Below are 26293 nucleotides of genomic sequence, written 5' to 3' on the forward strand. Positions count from 1 at the left end.
TAAACTTAAACTTGCGGCTTTGTTCAATGCTGATTTGAATGTCATTGAGAAAACAGAAAGGTGTCATAATGTATTTTTCTCAAACATCCTTTCTGAATGTAAATGTAATCCAATAAATAATAATGTAGTTTTTCAAAAGTATCTAATCTGATTACAATAGTTTTGCTGGTAAGTTAACTGATTAGTTTTCTTTGTAATCAGATGACATGTAATCAGTTACTCCCCAACCCTGTACGCAAGGCCAATATTCAGGTTTCATGCAACAGTTTCACAATGGTTCCTGACACAATGGTTACTGACACAATGGTTACTAATTGAAGCCAGTCAAAAAAACGATCAATTACAGTAGGCTTAGTTCTACAAAATGTAGAATTGTCAAAAATGCTTACATGACTCAAACTTTGATTGACTAGAATCCATTTCAAAAGTAGACTGAATATAACTTAAAAATACCTTTTATCCTTCTTCTTATCAGGGAAACACAGCTTTAGAAAGTTCCAGTATTTTACCATGTATGTAAATTCATGTATGTAAATATAGACCTAGTCAAGGCCAATACACATGGCAAGGTTTGTCGAGTTAGCCTAGAAGATCATTCCAAGATAGCGTAGCAGTGCGGTCGTGTTCTCTTGTGTGTCCATGTAAATAGCCAGTTTTTTTTTTTTTTTACGTATATATTTCCCTATCACACTTTTCATCCTTCTACTAAATATACTTTCCTGCAACCCGCCTCACTCAATGCGGAACGGATTCTATTATTTACTCACCTTTATCTAGAATCTCCAGTTGAAACTAGCCAGCCAGCTAACTAGCTAACTAGCTACTTGCTATTAGCCGCCGTTAGCGGTTTTCACCCAGAACATCAGATTTTCTGCCGGAATAACTGAATCACTGGACCATGACACCGGATCTAGCTAGCCGCAACCGAATGGATGTCGAATGGATGTTGCTGTAGGCTAATCACCACTGCCCCCATAGCACCAGTTAGCCTTGAGCCTTGAGCTAGCCCCGGCTATCTACCTCTCTGTCTACCGGACGGGAGTAGCCAGCTAACTAGCTACTTGCTATTAGCCACCGTAAGCGGCTTTTCTCCGTTGTCCATGGCCTGCACTACCTACCAGCCAGCTCTAGCCTCAACTATTATCGGCCAGTCTGCACTGTCTGCACAGCGAGTTATCGACCCAGAACATATCGGATTTTCTGCCGGAATCACTGGACCATTAACACTGGATAATCGCAACTAGCTAGCTGCAACTAAATGAACGTTGTTGTTGGCTAATCAGCCTTGAGCTAGCCTTGAGTCAGGCACATCTCCTGGCTATCTACCTCTCTGTCAACCGGACGGGACCTCCTAGAGTTGACACGGAGCCCTGCCAATCCATCACGACTGGTCTGCCGACGTAATCGTCTGTGGTTTCAACAGGCTTCCCGTTGCGACGACCACGAAGATCCATCTGCTATCCCCGGCCCGCTAGCACACGCAAACTACAACCATGCTTCCTGCTCGCTGTGCTGAAGCACCAATTTGAACTGCTCTCGGACTCACATATTGCTGCTCACTGGACCTTATGATCACTCAGCTGCACAGCTGATGCCTGCTGGACTGTTCCTTTACACGGTACCCTGTCCTGTTTATTCTGTTTAGCCTCAGCCCAAACTTTATCGCCATTACCAGTTGTTGTCTTAGCTCTCTCTAATAACACCTGTGATTGCTTTATGCCTCTCTCCCATGTAAATATGCCTTGCCTATTGCTGTTCCAGTTAGTTCTTATTATACAATTTCACTGTAGAACCCCAAGTCCCTCTCAAACTGCCTCAAATAGTTCCTTTGTTCCACCCCCCATACACGCCGAGACCGGCTCAATCGGTGCCTCCAGTGATGCTATCTCTCATTGTTACCCAACGCTTAGGTTTACCTCCACTGTACTCATATCCTTCCATATCCTTGTCTGTACATAATGCAGTGAATCTTTTCTACAACGCCCGGAAATCTGCCCCCTTTATTCTCTGTACCCAACGCACTAGAAGACCAGTTCTTAAAGCCTTTAGCCGTATCCTTATTCTAGTCCTCCTCTGTTCCTCTGGTGATGTAGAGGGTAACCCAGGCCCTGCAGCCCCCAGTATCACTCCTACTCCCCAGGAGCTATCATTTGTTGACTTCTGTAACCGTAAAAGCCTTGGTTTTCTGCACGTTAATATCAGAAGCCTCCTTCCTAAGTTTGAGTTATTCACTGCGTTAGCACACTCCGCCAACCCTAATGTTCTAGCAGTGTCTGAATCCTGGCTTAGGAAGGCCACCAAAAATTCTGAAATGTCCATCCCCAACTACAAAATTTTCCGTCTAGATAGAACTGCCAAAGGGGGCGGAGTTGCAATCTACTGTAGAGATAGCCTGCAGAGCTCTATCATACTATCCAGGTCTGTGCCCAAACAGTTTGAGCTTCTACTTCTAAAAATCCACCTTTCCAGAAATAAGTCTCTCACTGTTGCCGCTTGCTACAGACCCCCCTCAGCCCCCAGCTGTGCCCTGGACACCATATGTGAATTTATTGCCCCCCATTTATCCTCAGTTCGTACTGCTTGGTGACCTAAATTGGGATATGCTTAACACCCCGGCCATCCTACAATCCAAACTAGATGCCCTCAATCTCACACAAATTATCAACGAACCTACCAGGTACAACCCTAAATCTGTAAACATGGGTACCCTCATAGATATCATCCTGACTAACTTACCCTCTAAATACACCTCCGCGGTCTTCAACCAGGATCTCGGCGATCACTGCCTTATTGCCTGCGTCCGTAACAGATCCGCGGTCAAACGACCACCCCTCATCACTGTCAAACGCTCCCTAAAACACTTTAGCGAGCAGGCCTTACTAATTGACCTGGCCCAGGTATCCTGGATGGATATAGATCTCATTCCGTCAGTAGAGGATGCCTGGTTGTTCTTTAAAAGTAACTTCCTCTCAATCTTAAATAAACATGCCCCATTCAAAAAATACAGAACTAAGAACAGATATAGCCCCTGGTTCTCCTCAGACTTGACTACCCTTGACCAGCACAAAAACATCCTGTGGCGTACTGCATTAGCATCAAATAGCCCCCGCGATATGCAACTTTTCAGGGAAGTTAGGAACCAATATACACAAGCAGTTAGGAAAGCAAAGGCTAACTTTTTCAAACAGAAATTTGCATCCTGTAGCACTAACTCCAAAAAGTTTTGGGACACTGTAAAGTCCATGGAGAATAAGAGCACTTCATCCCAGCTGCCCACTGCACTGAGGCTAAGAAACACTATCACCACCGATAAATCTACAATAATTGAGAATTTCAACAAGCATTTTGCTACGGCTGGCCATGCTTTCCACCTGGCTACCACTACCCCGGCCACCAGCTCTGCACCCTCCGCTGCAACTTGCCCATGCCCCCCCTGCTTCTCCTTCACACAAATTCAGACAGCTGATGTTCTGAAAGAGCTGCAAAATCTGGACCCCTACAAATCATCTGGGCTAGACAATCTGGACCCTTTCTTTCTAAAACTAGCCGCCGAAATTGTCGCAACCCCTATTACTAGCCTGTTCAACCTCTCTTTCGTAATGTCTGTGATCCCCAGAGATTGGAAAGCTTCCACGGTCATCCCCCTCTTCAAAGGGGGTGACACTCTAGATCCAAACTGTTACAGACCTATATACATCCTGCCCTGCCTTTCGAAAGTTTTTGAAAGCCAAGTTAACAAACAGATCACCGACCATTTCGAATCCCACCGTACCTTCTCCGCTATGCATTCCGGTTTCCGAGCTGGTCATGGGTGCACCTCAGCCACGCTCAAGGTCCTAAACGATATTATAACCGCGATCAATAATAGACAGTACTGTGCAGCAGTCTTTATCGACCTGGCCAAGCCTTTCGACTCTGTCAACCACCGCATTCTTATTGGCAGACTAAATAGCTTTGGTTTCTCAAATGACTGCCTCGCCTGGTTCACCAACTACTTCTCAGATAGAGTTCAATGTGTCAAATCGGAGGGCCTGTTGTCTGGACCTATGGCAGTCTCTATGGGGGTGCCACAGGGTTCAATTCTTGGGCCGACTCTTTTCTCCGTGTATATCAATGATGTCGCTCTTGCTGCTGGTGACTCTCAGATCCACCTCTACGCAGACGACACCATTTTGTATACATCTGGCCCTTCATTGGACACTGTGTTAACAAACCTCCAAACGAGCTTCAATGCCATACAACACTCCTTCAGTAGCCTCCAACTGCTCTTAAACTAAATGCATGCTCTTCAATCGAACGCTGCTGGCACCCGCCCACCCGACTAGAATTACTACTCTCGACGGGTCTGACCTAGAGTATGTGGACAACTACAAATACCTAGGTGTCTGGTTAGACTGTAAACTCTCCTTCCAGACTCACATTAAGAATCTCCAATCCAAAGTTAAATCTAGAATCAGCTTCCTATTTCGCAACAAAGCCTCCTTCACTCATGCTGCCAAACATGCCCTCGTAAAACTGACTATCCTACCGATCCTTGACTTCGGCGATGTCATTTACAAAATAGCCTCCAACACTCTACTCAGCAAATTGGATGTAGTCTATCACAGTGCCATCCATTTTGTCACCAAAGCCCCATATACTACCCACCACTGTGACCTGTACGCTCTTGTTGGCTGGTCCTCACTACATATTCGTCGCCAAACCCACTGGCTCCAGGCCATCTATAAATCACTGCTAGGCAAATCCCCGCCTTATCTTAGCTCATTGGTCACCATAGCAACACCCACCCGTAGTATGCGCTCCAGCAGGTATATCTCACTGGTCATCCCCAAAGCCAACACCTCCTTTGGCCGCCATTCCTTCCAGTTCTCTGCTGCCAATGACTGGAACAAATTGCAAAAATCTCTGAAGCTGGAGACTCTTATCTCCCTCACTAACTTTAAGCATCAGTTGTCAGAGCACCTTACCGATCACTGCACCTGTACACAGCCCATCTGAAATTAGCCCACCCAACTACCTCATCCCCATATTGTTATTTATTTTGCTCATTTGCACCCCAGTATCTCTATTTGCACATCATCTCTTGCACATCTATCATTCCAGTGTTAATACTAATTGTAATTATTTTGCACTATAGCCTATTTATTGCCTTACCTCCATAACTTGCTACATTTGCACACACTGTATATATATTTTCTGTTGTATTTTTGACTTTATGTTTTGTTTTACCCCATATGTAACTCTGTGTTGTTTTTAATCGCACTGCTTTGCTTTATCTTGGCCAGGTCGAAGTTGTAAATGAGAACTTGTTCTCAACTGGCTTACCTGGTTAAATAAAGGTGAATACAATTTTTTTTGTTAATCTTGTTGTTGCAGCTGCCTTAAGTAATTGCTCCTCTGGGATAAATAAAGTTGTTTTAATTTAATTTAATAAATGAGAGAAGTAAATGGCACCGTTGACTACGTCGGTGTCCATCCTTCCAGAAAATATTGGCACACTCACTCACTGATCCTACATCAGAGTCTCACCTGGAGACTCATCTGTTCCAGAGGCCAGAGTCTCACCTGGAGTCTCATCTGTTCCAGAGGCCAGAGTCTCACCTGGAGTCTCATCTGTTCCAACGGCCAGAGTCTCACCTGGAGTCTCATCTGTTCCAAAGGCCAGAGTCTCACCTGGAGTCTCATCTGTTCCAGAGGCCAGAGTCTCACCTGGAGTCTCATCTGTTCCAGAGGCCAGAGTCTCACCTGGAGTCTCATCTGTTCCAGAGGCCAGAGTCTCACCTGGAGTCTCATCTGTTCCAGAGGCCAGAGTCTCACCTGGAGTCTCATCTGTTCCAGAGGCCAGATTGATATACAGTGGGGGAAAAAAGTATTTAGTCAGCCACCCAATTGTGCAAGTTCTCCCACTTAAAAAGATGAGATTCCTGTAATTTTCATCATAGGTACACGTCAACTATGACAGACAAATTGAGAAAAAAAAATCCAGAAAATCACATTGTAGGATTTTTTATGAATTTATTTGCAAATTATGGTGGAAAATAAGTATTTGGTCACCTACAAACAGGCAAGATTTCTGGCTCTCACAGACCTGTAACTTCTTCTTTAAGAGGCTCCTCTATCCTCCACTCGTTACCTGTATTAATGGCACCTGTTTGAACTTGTTATCAGTATAAAAGACACCTGTCCACAACCTCAAACAGTCACACTCCAAACTCCACTATGGCCAAAACCAAAGAGCTGTCAAAGGACACCAGAAACAAAATTGTAGACCTGCACCAGGCTGGGAAGACTGAATCTGCAATAGGTAAGCAGCTTAGTTTGAAGAAATCAACTGTGGGAGCAATTATTAGGAAATGGAAGACATACAAGACCACTGATAATCTCCCTCGATCTGGGGCTCCACGCAAGATCTCACCCTGTGGGGTCAAAATGATCACAAGAACGGTGAGCAAAAATCCCAGAACCACACGGGGGGACCTACTGAATGACCTGCAGAGAGCTGGGACCAAAGTAACAAAGCCTACCATCAGTAACACACTACGCCGCCAGGGACTCAAATCCTGCAGTGCCAGACGTGTCCCCCTGCTTAAGCCAGTACATGTCCAGGCCCGTCTAAAGTTTGCTAGAGTGCATTTGGATGATCCAGAAGAGGATTGGGAGAATGTCAGATGAAACCAAAATATAACTTTTTGGTAAAAACTCAACTCGTCGTGTTTGGAGGACAAAGAATGCTGAGTTGCATCCAAAGAACACCATACCTACTGTGAAGCATGGGGGTGGAAACATCATGCTTTGGGGCTGTTTTTCTGCAAAGGGACCAGGGACGACTGATCCATGTAAAGGAAAGAATGAATGGGGCCATGTATCGTGAGATTTTGAGTGAAAACCTCCTTCCATCAGCAAGGGCATTGAAGATGAAACGTGGCTGGGTCTTTCAGCATGACAATGATCCCAAACACACCGCCCGGGCAACGAAGGAGGGCTTCGTAAGAAGCATTTCAAGGTCCTGGAGTGGCCTAGCCAGTCTCCAGATCTCAACCCCATAGAAAATCTTTGGAGGGAGTTGAAAGTCTGTGTTGCCCAGCGACAGCCCCAAAACATCACTGCTCTAGAGGAGATCTGCATGGAGGAATGGGCCAAAATACCAGCAACAGTGTGTGAAAACCTTGTGAAGACTTACAGAAAACGTTTGACCTGTGTCATTGCCAACAAAGGGTATATAACAAAGTATTGAGAAACTTTTGTTATTGACCAAATACTTATTTTCCACCATAATTTGCAAATAAATTCATTAAAAATCCTACAATGTGATTTTCTGGATTTTTTTTTCTCAATGTCTGTCATAGTTGACGTGTACCTATGATGAAAATTACAGGCCTCTCTCATCTTTTTAAGTGGGAGAACTTGCACAATTGGTGGCTGACTAAATACTTTTTTCCCCCACTGTAGGTCTGTAACAGTTTGGATCAAGAGTCTCACCTGGAGTCTCATCTGTCCCAGAGGCCAGAGTCTCACCCGGAGTCTCATCTGTCCCAAAGGCCAGAGTCTCACCCGGAGTCTCATCTGTCCCAGAGGCCAGAGTCTCACCTGGAGTCTCATCTGTTCCAGAGGCCAGAGTCTCACCTGGAGACTCATCTGTTCCAGAGGCCAGAGTCTCACCTGGAGTCTCATCTGTTCCAGAGGCCAGAGTCTCACCTGGAGTCTCATCTGTTCCAGAGGCCAGAGTCTCACCTGGAGTCTCATCTGTTCCAGAGGCCAGAGTCTCACCTGGAGTCTCATCTGTTCCAGAGGCCAGAGTCTCACCTGGAGTCTCATCTGTCCCAGAGGCCAGAGTCTCACCTGGAGTCTCATCTGTTCCAGAGGCCAGAGTCTCACCTGGAGTCTCATCTGTTCCAGAGGCCAGTCTCACCTGGAGTCTCATCTGTTCCAGAGGCCAGAGTCTCACCTGCTGTATCCCATGAGAGGTCTCTGCCTGACTTTCTGACTCCTGGGAGGTTCCTCTTGGAACACTGCTGCCTATGATGTCCTCATCACGGCACTGTGAGAGCTCTCTCTCTCCATTTCCCTCCCTCCAATTCAAAGGGCTTTATTGGCATGGGAAACATGTGTTTACATTGACAGAGCAAGTGGAATAGGCAAGAAACAAGAATGGAAATAACCAAGTGAAAAAAACAAATGAACAGTAAACATTACACACCAAAATAATTTAAAATGTTATATTATTGGCGATGTACAATGTTGTAACAATGTTCAAATAGTTGAAGTATGAAAAAGAATTAACATAAATATAGGTTGTATTTACAATGTTGTTTGTTCTTCACTGGTTGCCCTTTTCTTGCAGCAACAGGTCACAAATCTTGCTGCTGTGATGGCACACTGTGGTTTTTCATCCAGTAGATAGGGGAGTTTATCAAAACTGGGTTTGTTTTCAAATTCTTTGTGGGTCTGTGTAATCTGAGGGAAATACAGTGCAGGCATTCGGAAAGTATTCAGACCCCTTGACTTTTTCCACATTTTGTTACGTTACAGCCTTATTCTGAAATGGACGAAGTGAAAATGTTTCCTCATCAATCTACACACAATACCCTATAACGACAAAGCGGAAACAGGTTTTTTGAAAATTGTGCAAATGTATTAAAAATCAAAAACAGAAATACTTTATTTACATAAGTATTCAGAACCTTTGCTATGAGACTCGAAATTGAGCTCAGGTGCATCCTGTTTCCATTGATCATCCTTGAGATGTTTCTACAACTTGATTGGAGCCAACCTGTGGTAAATTCAATTGATTGGACATGATTTGGAAAGGCACACACCTGTCTATATAAGGTCCCACAGTTGTCAGCGCATGTCAGAGCAAAAACCAGGCCATGAGGTTGAAGGAATTGTCCGTAGATTGAACTCTTTGGCCTGAATGCCAAGCGTCACTTCTGAAGGAAACCTGGCACCATCCTTACAGTGAAGCATGGTGGTGGCAGCATCATCCTGTCCCGTGTAGCTCAGTGTGTAGAGCATGGCGTTTGTAACACCAGGGTTGTGGGTTCGTTTCCCATGGGGGGCCACTATGAACAACAAAAACTAAAAAACATGTATGCACTCACTAACTGTAAGTCGCTCTGGATAAGAGCATTTGCTAAATGACTAAAATGTAAAAAATGTAATGCTGTGGGGATGTTTTTCAGCGGCAGGGACTAGGAGACTAGTCAGGATCGAGGGAAAGATGAATGGAGCAAAGTACAGAGAGATCCTTGATGAAAACCTGCTCCAGAGTACTCAGGACCTCAGACTGGGGCGAAGGTTCACCTTCCAAGAGGACAACAGCCCTAAGCACACAGCCAAGACAACGCAGGAGTGGCTTCGGGACAAGTCTCTGAATGTCCTTGAGTGGACCAGCAAGAGCCCGGACTTGAACCCGATCGAACATCTCTGGAGAGACCTGAAAATAGCTGTGCAGCGACGCTCCCCATCCAACCTGACAGAGCTTGAGAGGATCTGCAGAGAAGAATGGGAGAAACTCCCCAAATACAGGTGTGCCAAGCTTGTAGCGTCATACTCAAGAAGACTCGAGGCTGTAATCGCTTGAGAGCCAGGTCTGCCTACGGCAGCCTTTCTCAATAGCAAAGCTATGCTCACTTAGTCTGTACATAGTCAAAGCTTTCCTTAATTTTGGGTCAGTCACAGTGGTCAGGTATTTTGCCACTGTGTACTCTCTGCTTAGGGCCAAATATCATTTTTGTTTGCTCAGTTTCTTTGTTAATTCTCTCTCTGCTCAGCTCTGCCAAACCAACCACTGGTTTGAGGAATGGTGACAGGTCGGAAATCTATTTACTGTGAGGGAAAAAAGTATTTGATCCCCTGCTGATTTTGTACGTTTGCCCACTGACAAAGACATGATCAGTCTATAATTTTAATGGTAGGTTTATCTGAACAGTGAGAGACAGAATAACAACAACAAAAATCCAGAAAAACGCATGTCAAAAATGTTATAAATTGATTTGCATTTTAATGCGGGAAATAAGTATTTGACCCCTTCTCAATCAGAAAGATTTCTGGCTCTTAAAGGGAGTGCTCCTAATCTCAGCTTGTTACCTGTATAAAAGACACCTGTCCACAGAAGCAATCAATCAATCAGATTCCAAACTCTCCACCATGGCCAAGACCAAAGAGCTCTCCAAGGATGTCAGGGACAAGATTGTAGACCTACACAAGGCTGGGATGGGCTACAAGACCATCGCCAAGCAGCTTGGTGAGAAGGTGACAACAGTTGGTGCGATTATTTGCAACAAACCCAACACACTCTGATCTCTATTCTAAACAGCCTAATTAAACCCAATACACTCTGATCTCTATTCTAAACAGCCTAATCAAACCCAATACACTCTGATCTCTATTCTAAACAGCCTAATCAAACCCAATACACTCTGATCTCTATTCTGAACAGCCTAATCAAACCCAATACACTCTGATCTCTATTCTAAACAGCCTAATCAAACCCAATACACTCTGATCTCTATTCTGAACAGCCTAATCAAACCCAATACACTCTGATCTCTATTCTGAACAGCCTAATTTAGCCATAGATCCATTAAACCCAGGTCACTGAGTTTTACTGAGGCTGTACTGTTGGATCTAGATATACAGTATAGTGTACAGTTAGTTCTGGACCTACCTGGGTTGGTATTGGGAGAGCCAAGCCCCCCCGGGCCCGGTACCCATGCCGGGGCTTTGGATAAAGATCCACCATGTTTATGTAATCCCAATGAGTAGAGCCATAGAGCACTACAGCTGACTAGAGCACAGCTACACCACAGCTACACTTGCTACCACAGGACTGAGCTGAGGCGGGCGAGCAGGCACACACACATCCTCTCAGACCAGCTGTGTCTGCTGGTGACCAATGACAGTTAGAGATGCCTCGAAAAGAAGAACTGCCTTTTCTGTTACAATGACAGGGGGAGGGGGTTCAGAGAGAGAGAGAAAGCTAAGATAATAGTGAGAAAGAAAACCTCTCTGGGTTTATCTTCTTTCCCAAAAAAGAAAGAACTTGATCTAGTCCACTGTCCTCACAGCTCATGTTTTCACTGCTATAACTCTGGTTTGGGTTACATCTTCTCTTTGTCAAGCAGTCTTTGAACATTACAATGTCTGTAACCAGCCTGAAAATAACAATAACATCTGACTAATACTAAAGTATGGTTTCCAAATCAATGACAATAAATCTGAAATGTACAGAGCAAAACACAACTGTGCACTGGGGAGAGGTGAAATTTACACATTTCAAGGGAAAACATCTCTGTAAAAGTACACAAGGATGAACCCAGATTATCTGAAGCTCAGACTGCAGAGTTGGTGAGTGCTTGACTTGACACAGGAAACGTTACTGAAGGGACAGTTGTTTAACCATCATTTCCTTCCAGACAGGATCAGACTGTTGTATATGCTGATTGTCTTACGCCTTTGGCCAACATTAAGTATCATAACATCCACCACCTCAACCAATAGTCTCATAACAACACCTCAACCAATAGTATCATAATAACACCTCAACCAATAGTATCATAACATCCACCACCTCAACCAATAGTATCATAACATCTCAACCAATAGTATCATAACAACGGCCCAACCAATAGTATCATAACACCCCAACCAATAGTATCATAATAACACCTCAACCAATAGTATCATAACATCCACCACCACAACCAATAGTATCATAACAACGGCCCAACTAATAGTATTTCAAATTAGTGTTTCAAATTAAAATATCATCCCTTCTTAATGAATAACGTTGACTAAAAGAGTGAAAGTGAAGTACTGCGGAAGAGGAAACATTGTTATGATGTTGAACTAGCTCCTGAAGAAGGAGATGATTGCCATATTTTGTATAGTCTCTAATCGCCCAAAAGGAGAAAAATCAGAACTTTCTCTCATAGCCTTGAGCAATGCTACAAAGCAGCAATCTGCCTGATTATTCACTGCTTTAGCAATCATCTAATCAAACAATGGGGGAGCAAATCAGGCCACAAAAACACAGTCGGCCTATTAATTGAGACTGACTCCTCCCCCGTTACATCACTCCTCATGGCCCAGAATCCTGGATTACCCCAGAGATGGCAGTGTGGAATTCTAGTTCTACCTCCTTCAACAATCTACATACAGCACAGCAACCTTATCACTTCCCTACCTATCTCCTCACTTCACCTCAGGCCAGGCTGACTGACGCTTTAATGACACGTCTCTTCTGACTGCCCCCTGAGGCAGAGACCCTGCTCTCATATGAAGCAGGAGAACACAGAGATTCTAGAACATAGATGGACACAGAGATTCTAGAACACAGATGAACACAGAGATTCTAGAACATAGATGAACACAGAGATTCTAGAACATAGATGAACACAGAGATTCTAGAACATAGATGAACACAGAGATGTATACATTCTACAGAGGAAAAAGAGAAGAAATCTCTGAACATACTGTGGTGTTCTGAAACATTATAAGATACTGAAAGTGACTTAGGTGTTGGGTAACAACTGCTGTCCAAGAATGCCTGCAGTAATGTACACACCCTTATGGAAAAAACATACATTTCACATGTGAAGTGTTCCAAAAACCCATGTTTTCATGTGATTTTATGTGAAGTTAATGTAATAACATGTGACAACATGTAACTACACATGGAAACGTGATTACATGTGAAGTGTTCCAAAAACACATTTCACATGTGAACTAATGTGTTTTTTCTGTAAGGGCAGATCTCACGAGATCTCACGAGCTTTGATAGCGAAGTTCCAAGCAGTTAACCCTATCATTACAAACATAGAGTACATAAAAAAGAACCATGCATCAAGATGAAATTAAAGACATTCCGGATCTAATATGATTCTATGACTAAGGAGACAAGATACTTTAGACAATGGTCGAGTTCCCCTGCTCAGATGTTGCATGCATCAACCAATGATTGCGTGTCACGTCATCGACTGACAGATTGCTATAACATATGATGTGGTTAGCTGATACATAAAATACCTATCCAGGCGTTGTAAGATCTGGCAGGCATCAGCAGCACCTAGACAGAGGAACGCGGCCCTAGGCTGCGTTTACACAGGCAGCCAAATTCTGATCTTTTTTCACACTAATTGGCCTTTTGACCAATCACATCAGTTATTTTTCAGAGCTGATATGATTAGTCAAAAGACCAATTAATGAAAGAAATATCAGAATTGGGCTGCCTGTGTAAACGCAGCCATTAAATGGACTCATTACAGCTGAGGAGCAGTCAATGGGAGCCTCTAGAGGAGATTTACACAAGCACAGAGAAAAATGCTGAATTTCCATTTCCCTCTCAAATGGTGTGTGTGTGTTTACTAATGCAAATAATCTAGTGAAGTATGCGTGAACATGATAATAACACGATCACAACCCCTTTTCACATTCATATTTAGTTTACAACAATAGTTAAGGAATGTATGGTTAATTTAAATTATAAGAAATGCATTCCTACATTCACTTTCATGTCAATTGAGTTCATTTAACTAGGATAGTCGACTCCACTCGATAGTCTAACCATCACTATTTCCACAGAGTCTTGGGATCATGACATCCGGTGTTACCCTAAATGTTGGATTCATCTAAATGTATTCACCCATCCTTACTCTCAAATAACCTCCCAAGGATTTCAGTAAGAACCCACTGGGCACACACTGGTTGAATCAATGTTGGTTGAATCAATGAGGAATAGATGTTGAATTGATGTCTGTGCCCAGTGGGAAGCCAAGCCTAGCATGTGTCCCAAATGACTATCTATATAGTGCACTACTTTTGAACGGGGCCCATAGGGAATGGCCCATAGGGCTCTGGTCAAAAGTAGTAAGTCAAGTGCACCATATAGGGAATAGGGTACCATTTGGAACAGACCAATAAGATGCACCATATAGGGAATAGAGAGCCATTTGGAACATACCAATAAGATGCACCATATAGGGAATAGAGAGCCATTTGGAACAGACCAATAAGATGCACCATATAGGGTATAGAGAGCCATTTGGAACAGACCAATAAAATGCACCATATAGGGAATAGGGTACCATTTGGAACAGACCAATAAGATGCACCATATAGGGAATAGAGAGCCATTTGGAACAGACCAATAAAATGCACCATATAGGGAATAGGGTACCATTTGGAACAGACTAATAAGATGCACCATATAGGGAATAGGGTACCATTTGGAACAGACCAATAAGATGCACCATATAGGGAATAGAGAGCCATTTGGAACAGACCAATAAAATGCACCATATAGGGAATAGGGTACCATTTGGAACAGACTAATAAGATGCACCATATAGGGAATAGGGTACCATTTGGAACAGACTAATAAGATGCACCATATAGGGAATAGGGTGCCATTTGGAACAGACCAATAAGATGCACCATATAGGGAATAGGGTACAATTTGGAACAGACCAATAAGATGCACCATATAGGGAATAGGGTACCATTTGGAACAGACTAAAAAGATGCACCATATAGGGAATAGGGTGCCATTTGGAACAGACCAATAAGATGAACCATATAGGGAATAGGGTACCATTTGGAACAGACCAATAAGATGCACCATATAGGGAATAGAGAGCCATTTGGAACAGACCAATAAGGTGCACCATATAGGGAATAGGGTGCCATTTGGAACAGACTAATAAGATGCACCATATAGGGAATAGAGAGCCATTTGGAACAGACCAATAAAATGCACCATATAGGGAATAGGGTACCATTTGGAACAGACTAATAAGATGCACCATATAGGGAATAGGGTACCATTTGGAACAGACCAATAAGATGCACCATATAGGGAATAGAGAGCCATTTGGAACAGACCAATAAAATGCACCATATAGGGAATAGGGTACCATTTGGAACAGACTAATAAGATGCACCATATAGGGAATAGGTACCATTTGGAACAGACTAATAAGATGCACCATATAGGGGAATAGGGTGCCATTTGGAACAGACCAATAAGATGCACCATATAGGGAATAGGGTACAATTTGGAACAGACCAATAAGATGCACCATATAGGGAATAGGGTACCATTTGGAACAGACTAAAAAGATGCACCATATAGGGAATAGGGTGCCATTTGGAACAGACCAATAAGATGAACCATATAGGGAATAGGGTACCATTTGGAACAGACCAATAAGATGCACCATATAGGGAATAGAGAGCCATTTGGAACAGACCAATAAGGTGCACCATATAGGGAATAGGGTGCCATTTGGAACAGACCAATAAGATGCACCATATAGGGAATAGAGAGCCATTTGGAACAGACCAATAAAATGCACCATATAGGGAATAGGGTACCATTTGGAACAGACCAATAAGATGCACCATATAGGGAATAGAGAGCCATTTGGAACAGACCAATAATATGCACCATATATAGGGAATAGGGTACCATTTGGAACAGACTAAAAAGATGCACCATATAGGGAATAGGGTGCCATTTGGAACAGACCAATAAGATGCACCATATAGGGAATAGGGTGCAATTTGGAACAGACTAATAAGATGCACCATATAGGGAATAGAGAGCCATTTGGAACAGACCAATAAGATGCACCATATAGGGAATAGGGTGCCATTTGGAACAGACCAATAAGATGCACCATATAGGGAATAGAGAGCCATTTGGAACAGACCAGAAGATGCACCATATAGGGAATAGGGTGCCATTTGGAACAGACCAATAAGATGCACCATATAGGGAATAGAGAGCCATTTGGAACATACCAATAAGATGCACCATATAGGGAATAGAGAGCCATTTGGAACAGACCAATAAGATGCACCATATAGGGAATAGGGTACCATTTGGAACAGACCAATAAGATGCACCATATAGGGAATAGGGTGCCATTTGGAACAGACCAATAAGGTGCACCATATAGGGAATAGGGTGCCATTTGGAACAGACCAATAAGATGCACCATATAGGGAATAGAGAGCCATTTGGAACAGACCAATAAAATGCACCATATAGGGAATAGGGTACCATTTGGAACAGACCAATAAGATGCACCATATAGGGAATAGAGAGCCATTTGGAACAGACCAATAAGATGCACCATATAGGGAATAGGGTGCCATTTGGAACAGACCAATAAGATGCACCATATAGGGAATAGAGAGCCATTTGGAACAGACCAATAAAATGCACCATATAGGGAATAGAGAGCCATTTGGAACAGACCAATAAGATGCACCATATAGGGAATAGAGAGCCATTTGGAACAGACCAATAAAATGCACCATATAGGGAATAGGGTACCATTTGGAACAGACCAATAAGATGCACCATATAGGGAATAGGGTACCATTTGGAACAGACCAATAAGATGCACCATATAGGGAATAGGGTGCCATTTGGAACAGACCAATAAGGTGCACCATATAGGGAATAGGGTGCCATTTGGAACAGACCAATAAGGTGCACCATATAGGGAATAGGGTACCATTTGGAACAGACCAATAAGATGCACCATATAGGGAATAGGGTGCAATTTGGAACAGACTAATAAGATGCACCATATAGGGAATAGAGAGCCATTTGGAACAGACCAATAAGATGCACCATATAGGGAATAGGGTGCCATTTGGAACAGACCAATAAGATGCACCATATAGGGAATAGAGAGCCATTTGGAACAGACCAGAAGATGCACCATATAGGGAATAGGGTGCCATTTGGAACAGACCAATAAGATGCACCATATAGGGAATAGAGAGCCATTTGGAACATACCAATAAGATGCACCATATAGGAATAGAGAGCCATTTGGAACAGACCAATAAGATGCACCATATAGGGAATAGGGTACCATTTGGAACAGACCAATAAGATGCACCATATAGGGAATAGGGTGCCATTTGGAACAGACCAATAAGGTGCACCATATAGGGAATAGGGTGCCATTTGGAACAGACCAATAAGATGCACCATATAGGGAATAGAGAGCCATTTGGAACAGACCAATAAAATGCACCATATAGGGAATAGGGTACCATTTGGAACAGACCAATAAGATGCACCATATAGGGAATAGAGAGCCATTTGGAACAGACCAATAAGATGCACCATATAGGGAATAGGGTGCCATTTGGAACAGACCAATAAGATGCACCATATAGGGAATAGAGAGCCATTTGGAACAGACCAATAAGATGCACCATATAGGGAATAGGGTGCCATTTGGAACAGACCAATAAGATGCACCATATAGGGAATAGAGAGCCATTTGGAACAGACCAATAAAATGCACCATATAGGGAATAGGGTACCATTTGGAACAGACCAATAAGATGCACCATATAGAGAATAGGGTGCCATTTGGAACAGACCAATAAGATGCACCATATAGGGAATAGGGTGCCATTTGGAACAGACCAATAAGATGCACCATATAGGGAATAGGGTGCCATTTGGAACAGACCAATAAGGTGCACCATATAGGGAATAGGGTACCATTTGGAACAGACCAATAAGATGCACCATATAGGGAATAGGGTACCATTTGGGCCAGTGTTGCTGTTGAGGAGGAGAACAAACAGACATATTGACTTGTCTTTCCAAGACGCTATCCACCCAGTGTTCTATTCTGTCAGAGAGCAGGATTGGATAGCTAGGTCTCTCTCACACACACACAATCTGTTGGAGCAGTTTCCTAACATTTGATTTTGGTAGGCAGTGGTCAATATTCAATCAAAACTTTCAGGGAAGGCCCGAGGGCTTTCCCACAAAGGAACTCTGATCAAATGCATGCATTCTTTTTGCCAGTAAATGTAATTAGAAACTGACAATGCTTATTTTAAACCTGGGTCATTCCAAAGCTGACAGATGTTGCATACCCCACCATAATTAATGTTAAAGAAATCATAGAATAGTTTGACAACACTGTTCGTAAGCTTTCAAATGATATCAAACTCAACCGTTTATCTTTTCCAGTGATGAAGACATTAATGTCTCGTGGTAGGCAAAATGGGTCAACTTTGGGCACCTCTATCTCCTGAATGTTTTGGCATTCAGGTCTAAAAAGTCACATTCTGACCACTTCTACCATGGGCAAAGATGTATAGAAGGTTTTGTTCAAATCAAAAGGGGTGCTGTCAGAAAGTGATTGAATCCAAGGCCCAAATGGCACCCTATTCCCTACATAGTGCACTACTTTTGACCAGAGCCCTATGATAAAGTGTAAGACCAGAGCCCTATGGTACAGCGTAAGTGAAGGCTACAGTTACAAGACATGTAAAGGTGATGGGCTTTTCCATCGAATAGGAGCATATCAAATTGGTGTCAAATGAAAACTAAGAGTCTATCTATTTGGGAAATGAAGGCATAGAATGCACTATTTTCCATTCAAAAAATTGCCTCTGGAAGCAACGTCAGCACAATAACTGTTAGTCGGGAGCTTCATGAAATGGGTTTCCATGGCCGAGCAGCCGCACACAAGCCTAAGATCCCCATGCGCAATGCCAAGCGTCGGCTAGAGTTGTGTAAAGCTCGCCGCCATTGGAATCTGGAGCAGTGGAAACACGATCATTGTAGTGATGAATCACGCTTCACTATCTGGTAGTCCGATGGACGAATCTGGGTTTGGCGGATGCCAGGAGAACGCTACCTGCCCAAATGCATTGTGCCAACTGTAAAGTTTGGTGGATGAGGAATAATTGTCTGAGGCTATTTTTCATGGTTCGGGCTAGGCCCGACCAACACCGGACGTCCATGTTTTTATATTTGGTTTTATTTCTATTAGTTTTAAGATTTATATTTGAAATTCAGTTTAGTTTCAATTAGTTTTCAGATCCCCTTTACTAGTTTTATACACCACTCCAGCCAATGCTTGGCATTGAGCACTGTACAGTGAGTAGAGCAGAGTAGAGCACAGTGAGTAGAGAAGAGTACAGTAGAGTGAGTAGAGTACATTGAGTAGAGTACAGTACAGTGAGTACAGTACAGTACAGTACAGTAGAGTGAGTAGAGTACAGTGAGTAGAGTACAGTACAGTAGAATGAGTAGAGTACAGTGAGTAGAGCACAGTGAGTAGACCACAGTGAGTAGAGCACAGTAGAGTACAGTATAGTGAGTAGAGCACAGTAGGAGCACAGTGAGTAGAGCACAGTAAGTAGAGCACAGCAGAGTACATTGAGTAGAGCACAGTAGAGTAGAGCACAGTGAGTAGAGCACAGTACAGTGAGTAGAGCACAGTAGAGTCGAGCACAGTAGAGCACAGTAGAGTAGAGCACAGTAGAGTAGAGCACAGTGAGTAGAGCACAGTAGAGCACAGTACAGTGAGTAGCGCACAGTAGAGTACAGTAGAGCACAGTGAGTAGAGCACAGTAGAGCACAGTACAGTGAGTAGAGCACATTTGAGTAGTGAGTAGAGCACAGTAGGTAGAGCACAGTAAAGTGAGTAGAGCAGTGTACAGTGAGTAGAGCAGAGAACAGTGAGCAGAGCACAGTACAGTAAGTAGAGCGAAGTAGAGTACAGTGAGTAGAGCACAGTACAGTGAGTAGAGCATAGAGTACAGTAGAGCAGTGAACAGTGAGTAGAGCGAAGTAGAGTACAGTGAGTAGAGCACAGTAGAGTGAGTATAGCACAGTAGAGCACAGTGAGTAGAGCACAGTACAGTGAGTATAGCACAGTAGAGCACAGTAGAGTACGGTGAGTAGAGTAAAGTACAGTAGAATGAGTAGAGTACAGTGAGTAGAGTACAATAGAGTGAGTAGAGTACAGTGAGTAGAGTACAGTACAGTAGAGTGAGTATAGTACAGTAGAGTGAGTAGAGTACAGTGAGTAGAGCACAGTAGTGAGTAGAGCACAGTAGATCACAGTAGAGTACAGTGAGTAGAGCACAGTAGAGTACAGTGAGTAGAGCACTGTACTGTGTACTCTACTCACAGTACAGTGAGTAGAGCACAGTACAGTTAGTAGAGCACAGTACAGTACAGTGAGTTGAGTACAGTATAGTGTATAGTGTGAGTACAGTAAGTAGAGTACAGTACAGTAAGTAGAGTACAGTACAGTAGAGTGAGTAGAGTACCGTGAGTTGAGCACAGTACAGTGAGTAGAGCACAGTAGAGTAGAGGACAGAGAGTAGAGCACAGTAGAGTAGAGCACAGTAGAGAACAGTAGAGCACAGTGAGTAGAGCACAGTGAGTAGAGCACAGTAAGTAGAGCACAGTACAGTGAGTAGAGCACAGTAGAGTACAGTGAGTAGAGCACAGTAGGTAGAGCAGAGTACAGTGAGTAGAGCACTGTACAGTGAGTAGAGCAGAGTACAGTGAGTAGAGCAGAGTACAGTGAGTAGAGCAGAGTAGAGTACAGTAGAGCAGAGAACAGTGAGCAGAGCACAGTACAGTGAGTAGAGCGAAGTAGAGTACAGTGAGTAGAGCACAGTACAGTGAGTAGAGCATAGTAGAGTACAGTACAGTGAGTAGAGTGAAGTAGAGTACAGTGAGTAGAGCACAGTAGAGTACTGTACAGTGAGTAGAGCACAGTAAAGTACAGTAGAGTACAGTGAGTAGAGCACAGTAGAGTACAGTGAGTAGAGCACAGTACAGTGAGTAGAGCACAGTAGAGTAGAGCACAGTAGAGTAGAGCACAGTAGAGCACAGTACAGTGAGTAGAGCACAGTAGAGTACATTAGAGCACAGTGAGAGCACAGTGAGTAGAGCACAGTAGAGCACAGTACAGTGAGTAGAGCAGAGTAGAGTGAGTAGAGCACAGTAAAGCAGAGAACAGTGAGCAGAGCACAGTACAGTGAGTAGAGTGAAGTAGAGTACAGTGAGTAGAGCACAGTACAGTGAGTAGAGCATAGTAGAGTACAGTAGAGCAGAGAACAGTGAGTAGAGCACAGTACAGTACAGTGAGTAGAGCACAGTAGAGCACAGTACAGTACAGTGAGTAGAGCACAGTACAGTGAGTAGAGCACAGTACAGTGAGTATAGCACAGTAGAGCATAGTAAAATACAGTGAGTAGAGCACAGTAGAGTACAGTGAGTAGAGTACAGTACAGTAGAATGAGTAGAGTACAGTGAGTAGAGTACAATGAGTAGAGTACAGTACAGTAGAGTGAGTAGAGTACAGTGAGTAGAGCACAGTACAGTGAGTAGAGCACAGTAGAGCACAGTAGAGTACAGTGAGTAGAGCACAGTAGAGTACAGTGAGTACAGCACAGTACAGTGAGTAGAGCACAGTACAGTACAGTGAGTAGAGTACAGTACAGTGAGTTGAGCAAAGTACAGTGAGTTGAGCACAGTACAGTACAGTGAGTAGAGTACAGTAAAGTACAGTGAGTAGAGCACAGTTGAGTAGAGCAGAGTACAGTGAGTAGAGCACGGTAGAGTACAGTGAGTAGAGCACAGTACAGTGAGTAGAACACAGTACTGTACAGTGAGTAGAGCACAGTAAAGTACAGTGAGTAGAGCACAGTGAGTAGAGCACAGTAGAGTACAGTGAGTAGAGCACAGTAGAGTACAGTGAGTAGAGCAAAGTAGAATACAGTGAGTAGACCAAAGTAGAATACAGTGAGTAGAGTACAGTACAGTAGGTAGAGCACAGTAGAGTACAGTAAAGTAAGTAGAGCACAGTAGAGTACAGTACAGTAAGTAGAGCCCAGTAGAGTAGAGCACCGTGAGTAGAGCACAGTGAGTAGAGCACAGTGAGTAGAGCACAGTAGAGTACAGTATAGTGAGTAGAGCAGAGCACAGTAAGTAGAGCACAGCAGAGTACATTGAGTAGAGCACAGTAAAGCACAGTAGAGTACAGTGAGAAGAGCACAGTAGAGTAGAGCACAGTGAGTAGAGCACAGTACAGTACAGTGAGTAGAGCACAGTAGAGTCGAGCACAGTAGAGCACAGTAGAGTAGAGCACAGTAGAGTAGAGCACAGTAGAGCACAGTACAGTGAGTAGAGCACAGTAGAGTACAGTAGAGCACAGTGAGTAGAGCACAGTAAGTAGAGCACAGTAGAGCACAGTACAGTGAGTAGAGCACAGTTGAGTACAGTGAGTAGAGCACAGTAGGTTTAGCACAGTAAAGTGAGTAGAGCAGTGTACAGTGAGTAGAGCAGAGTACAGTGAGTAGAGCAGAGTAGAGTGAGTAGAGCAGAGTAGAGTACAGTAGAGCAGAGAACAGTGAGCAGAGCACAGTACAGTGAGTAGAGCGAAGTAGAGTACAGTGAGTAGAGCACAGTACAGTACTGTACAGTGAGTAGAGCAAAGTAAAGTACAGTGAGTACAGCACAGTACAGTGAGTAGAGCACAGTAGAGTACAGTGAGTAGAGTACAGTACAGTGAGTATAGCACAGTAGAGCACAGTAGAGTACAGTGAGTAGAGTAAAGTACAGTAGAATGAGTAGAGTACAGTGAGTAGAGTACAATAGAGTGAGTAGAGTACAGTGAGTAGAGTACAGTACAGTAGAGTAGAGTGAGTATAGTACAGTGAGTAGAGTACAGTAGAGTGAGTAGAGTACAGTGAGTAGAGCACAGTAGTGAGTAGAGCACAGTAGAGCACAGTAGAGTACAGTGAGTAGAGCACAGTAGAGTACAGTGAGTAGAGCACTGTACTGTGTACTCTACTCACAGTACAGTGAGTAGAGCACAGTACAGTTAGTAGAGCACAGTACAGTACAGTGAGTTGAGTACAGTAGAGTGAATAGTGTGAGTACAGTAAGTAGAGTACAGTACAGTAAGTAGAGTACAGTACAGTAGAGTGAGTAGAGTACAGTGAGTTGAGCACAGTACAGTGAGTTGAGCACAGTACAGTGAGTAGAGCACAGTAAAGTACAGTGAGTAGAGCACAGTGAGTAGAGCACGGTAGAGTGAGTAGAAGACAGTACTGTACAGTGAGTAGAGCACAGTAAAGTACAGTGAGTAGAGCACAGCAGAGCACAGTTGAGTACAGTGAGTAGAGCACAGTATAGTACAGTAGTGTACAGTGAGTAGAGCAAAGTAGAATACAGTGAGTAGAGTACAGTACAGTAGGTAGAGCACAGCAGAGTACAGTACAGTAAGTAGAGCACAGTAGAGTACAGTACAGTAAGTAGAGCCCAGTAGAGTAGAGCACCGTGAGTAGAGCACAGTGAGTAGACCACAGTGAGTAGAGCACAGTAGGAGAACAGTGAGTAGAGCACAGTAAGTAGAGCACAGCAGAGTACATTGAGTAGAGCACAGTAGAGTAGAGCACAGTAAAGCACAGTAGAGTACAGTGAGAAGAGCACAGTAGAGTAGAGCACAGTAGAGTAGAGCACAGTGAGTAGAGCACAGTACAGTGAGTAGAGCACAGTAGAGTCGAGCACAGTAGAGTACAGTGAGTAGAGCACAGTAGAGTACAGTGAGTAGAGCACAGTAGAGCACATTACAGTGAGTAGAGCACAGTAGAGTACAGTAGAGCACAGTGAGTAGAGCACAGTAAGTAGAGCACAGTAGAGCACAGTACAGTGAGTAGAGCACAGTAGAGTACAGTGAGTAGAGCACAGTAGGTACATCACAGTACAGTGAGTAGAGCAGCGTACAGTGAGTAGAGCAGAGTAGAGTACAGTAGAGCAGAGAACAGTACAGTGAGTAGAGCGAAGTAGAGCACAGTACAGTGAGTAGAGCATAGTAGAGTACAGTAGCGCAGATAACAGTGAGTAGAGCACAGTACAGTGAGTAGAGTGAAGTAGAGTACAGTGAGTAGAGCACAGTACAGTACTGTACAGTGAGTAGAGCACAGTAAAGTACAGTGAGTAGAAGAAAAGTACAGTACAGTGAGTAGAGCACAGTAGAGCACAGTAGAGTACAGTGAGTAGAGCACAGTAGAGTACAGTGAGTAGAGCACAGTAAAGAACAGTGAGTAGAGCACAGTAAGGATGTAGTCAAGCATGGAACAGCATGTATTCTACTCTACCCTGCTGTGCTGTACTGTACTCTACTCTGCTGTACTCTACTCTACCCTGCTGTACTGTACTCTGCTGTACTGTACTCTACTCTACTGTACTGTACTCTGCTGTGTTGTACTCTACTCTACCCTGCTGTACTGTACTCTACTCTACTGTACTCTACTCTACCCTGCTGTACTCTACCCTGCTGTACTGTACTCTACTCTGCTGTACTCTACTCTACCCTGCTGTACTGTACTCTGCTGTACTGTACTCTACTCTACTCTACTGTACTGTACTCTGCTGTGTTGTACTCTACTCTACCCTGCTGTACTGTACTCTACTCTACTGTACTCTACTCTACCCTGCTGTACTGTACTGTACTCTACTCTACCCTGCTGTACTCTACCCTGCTGTACTGTACTCTACTCTACCCTGCTGTACTCTACCCTGCTGTACTGTACTCTACTCTGCTGTACTGTACTATACTCTGCTGTACTGTACTGTACTGCGTTGTAATGTCCAAACTTGTGAAACATGAGAAGAATGACATTCATATCCACAATCATGCATTTCTGTGTAGTACAGATCAGGGACCCATGATGCAATTATGTTACCGTAATTCCATTACCGGATGTAAATCCACTTCACTTACTGTAGTTCAATAACCATAAGAGATTTTTTCAAACTCAAGTTGCCATGTCATAGCTGACATCTTTCAATCTTCATTTGGAGCAGATGTTTAACAGTTTTTGGAAAACGTGGTTGCATGATTATACTGTAATTTCGTTACCAATGTTTGAATCTGCACAGTTCTTCCACTAAATTTATTTGTGAAAATGTTTCTGTGAAAATTGTTAAAAGTAGTCCTTGTGCATAGAGTTGTATGGTTTGTTAAACTTTGAAATCAATGGTTTTTGTTTGGCATACATTTTAAAGTGAAAAAAAAAACTGAGTCAAAGCGTAAAACCCCTTGTCATTCACTCCTGTAAAGCCTACAGGACTGATATCTAGCTGCCCCAAAAATGCTACTTATGTCAGGAATCTGTAGCACATTACATAATTACAGCTCTAGAACACAGTGAATACAGGTTGGAGGGTCTATGTACATTCTGTTTGATTAAAGCCTCTTCATCAGAATTTAGAATGCATTATCCTGTATTGTATACAACTTAAATGCTACAAATGTTTTTTTTAGCATATGATGATTTGGATGCATGAAAATAATGACATAGCTGGGAGAGGAAATGTACAGAATGTGCAAATAGCTGGCACTAACACATCAACTGTGGATGGATCCCCATGCCAGAAAGGACTAAGTGCACTACTTTTGACTAAATAGGGAATAGGGTGCCATTTGGAACGAATGATTACTTTTATCCTATCCCAGGTATTCCTTAAAGAGGTAGGGTTTCAAGTGTCTCCGGAAAGTGGTCAGTGACTCCGCTGTCCTGGTGTCGTGAGGGAGCTTGTCGTGAGGGAGCGGGAACTGTGCTTCCGCAGAGGTAGGGGGACCAGCAGGCCAGAGGTGGAAGAACGCAATGCCCTCGTTTGGGTGTAGGGACTGATCAGAGCCTGAAGGTTACATTTTACATTTAACATTTGAGTAGAGATTAGCATGATCAATTATGTTAGCTCAACAGCCTATACACAACACTGCATGGCATGGTTGGCACTGCCACCTAACCTAAGCCCTGGCTAGCTGCATCTCCTGAGTTAAACTCTAAACCCCACACATCACCATGGAGACGGGACCTCCATTGTGGGACAGTTGGGCTCCACTTGAGAGGTCCTGGCACGTCCACATGAGTAACAGCTTTGTCTCCATCCTAAATGGCACCCTATTTCCTATACAGTGCACTGCTTTTGTGGTCAAATGTAGTGCACTACATAGGGAATAGGGTGCCATTTGGGATGTATTTCAGTGTCCCAACAGACAGGGGAGAGTGAGGGGGTCATTCATTCCACTGAGGAGGATTGTTGAGAGCCACAAACCAGCTCTCTGGAAGTTTCAGTTTGCAAACTAGTTCAAGTTCTGTTATAGCAAATGTAACAACAATGTAGGCCTACTTTACAGACTACTTTCCTACTCTCAAACTTTGCACACTAGTTTAGTCAGAAATTTGAATGTTTTCACATTGCCACGCGCAAGCGCAACAATGTAACGTTAACAAATGAATACTCGGCAGTGAGATTGATATAGACTGTTCCATGCTTGACTACATCCTTATACTAGGAGCGGCCTATGTCACTTTACCTCGGAACAGGTGAACCAACGATTGCGGCAGACTCGCGGAATGTTTCAGGTTTCTCCAAAAAACGATGTTCCTTCCCTGTGACGTTGTCAAACAACCAACTCTATTT

General features: G+C 43.5%; 1 protein-coding gene across 1 annotated transcript in view; it reads right to left on the reverse strand.

Moving 5' to 3' along the window:
• LOC121577874 (rho GTPase-activating protein 27) overlaps window positions 1-26293 on the reverse strand; it is a 50901-nt gene that overhangs the window by 18172 nt on the left and 6436 nt on the right. The gene's annotated exons all lie outside the window — the stretch shown is intronic.

The sequence above is a fragment of the Coregonus clupeaformis genome, chromosome 1, assembly GCF_020615455.1.
Source record: "Coregonus clupeaformis isolate EN_2021a chromosome 1, ASM2061545v1, whole genome shotgun sequence".
In the NCBI taxonomy this organism is placed as follows: domain Eukaryota; kingdom Metazoa; phylum Chordata; class Actinopteri; order Salmoniformes; family Salmonidae; genus Coregonus; species Coregonus clupeaformis.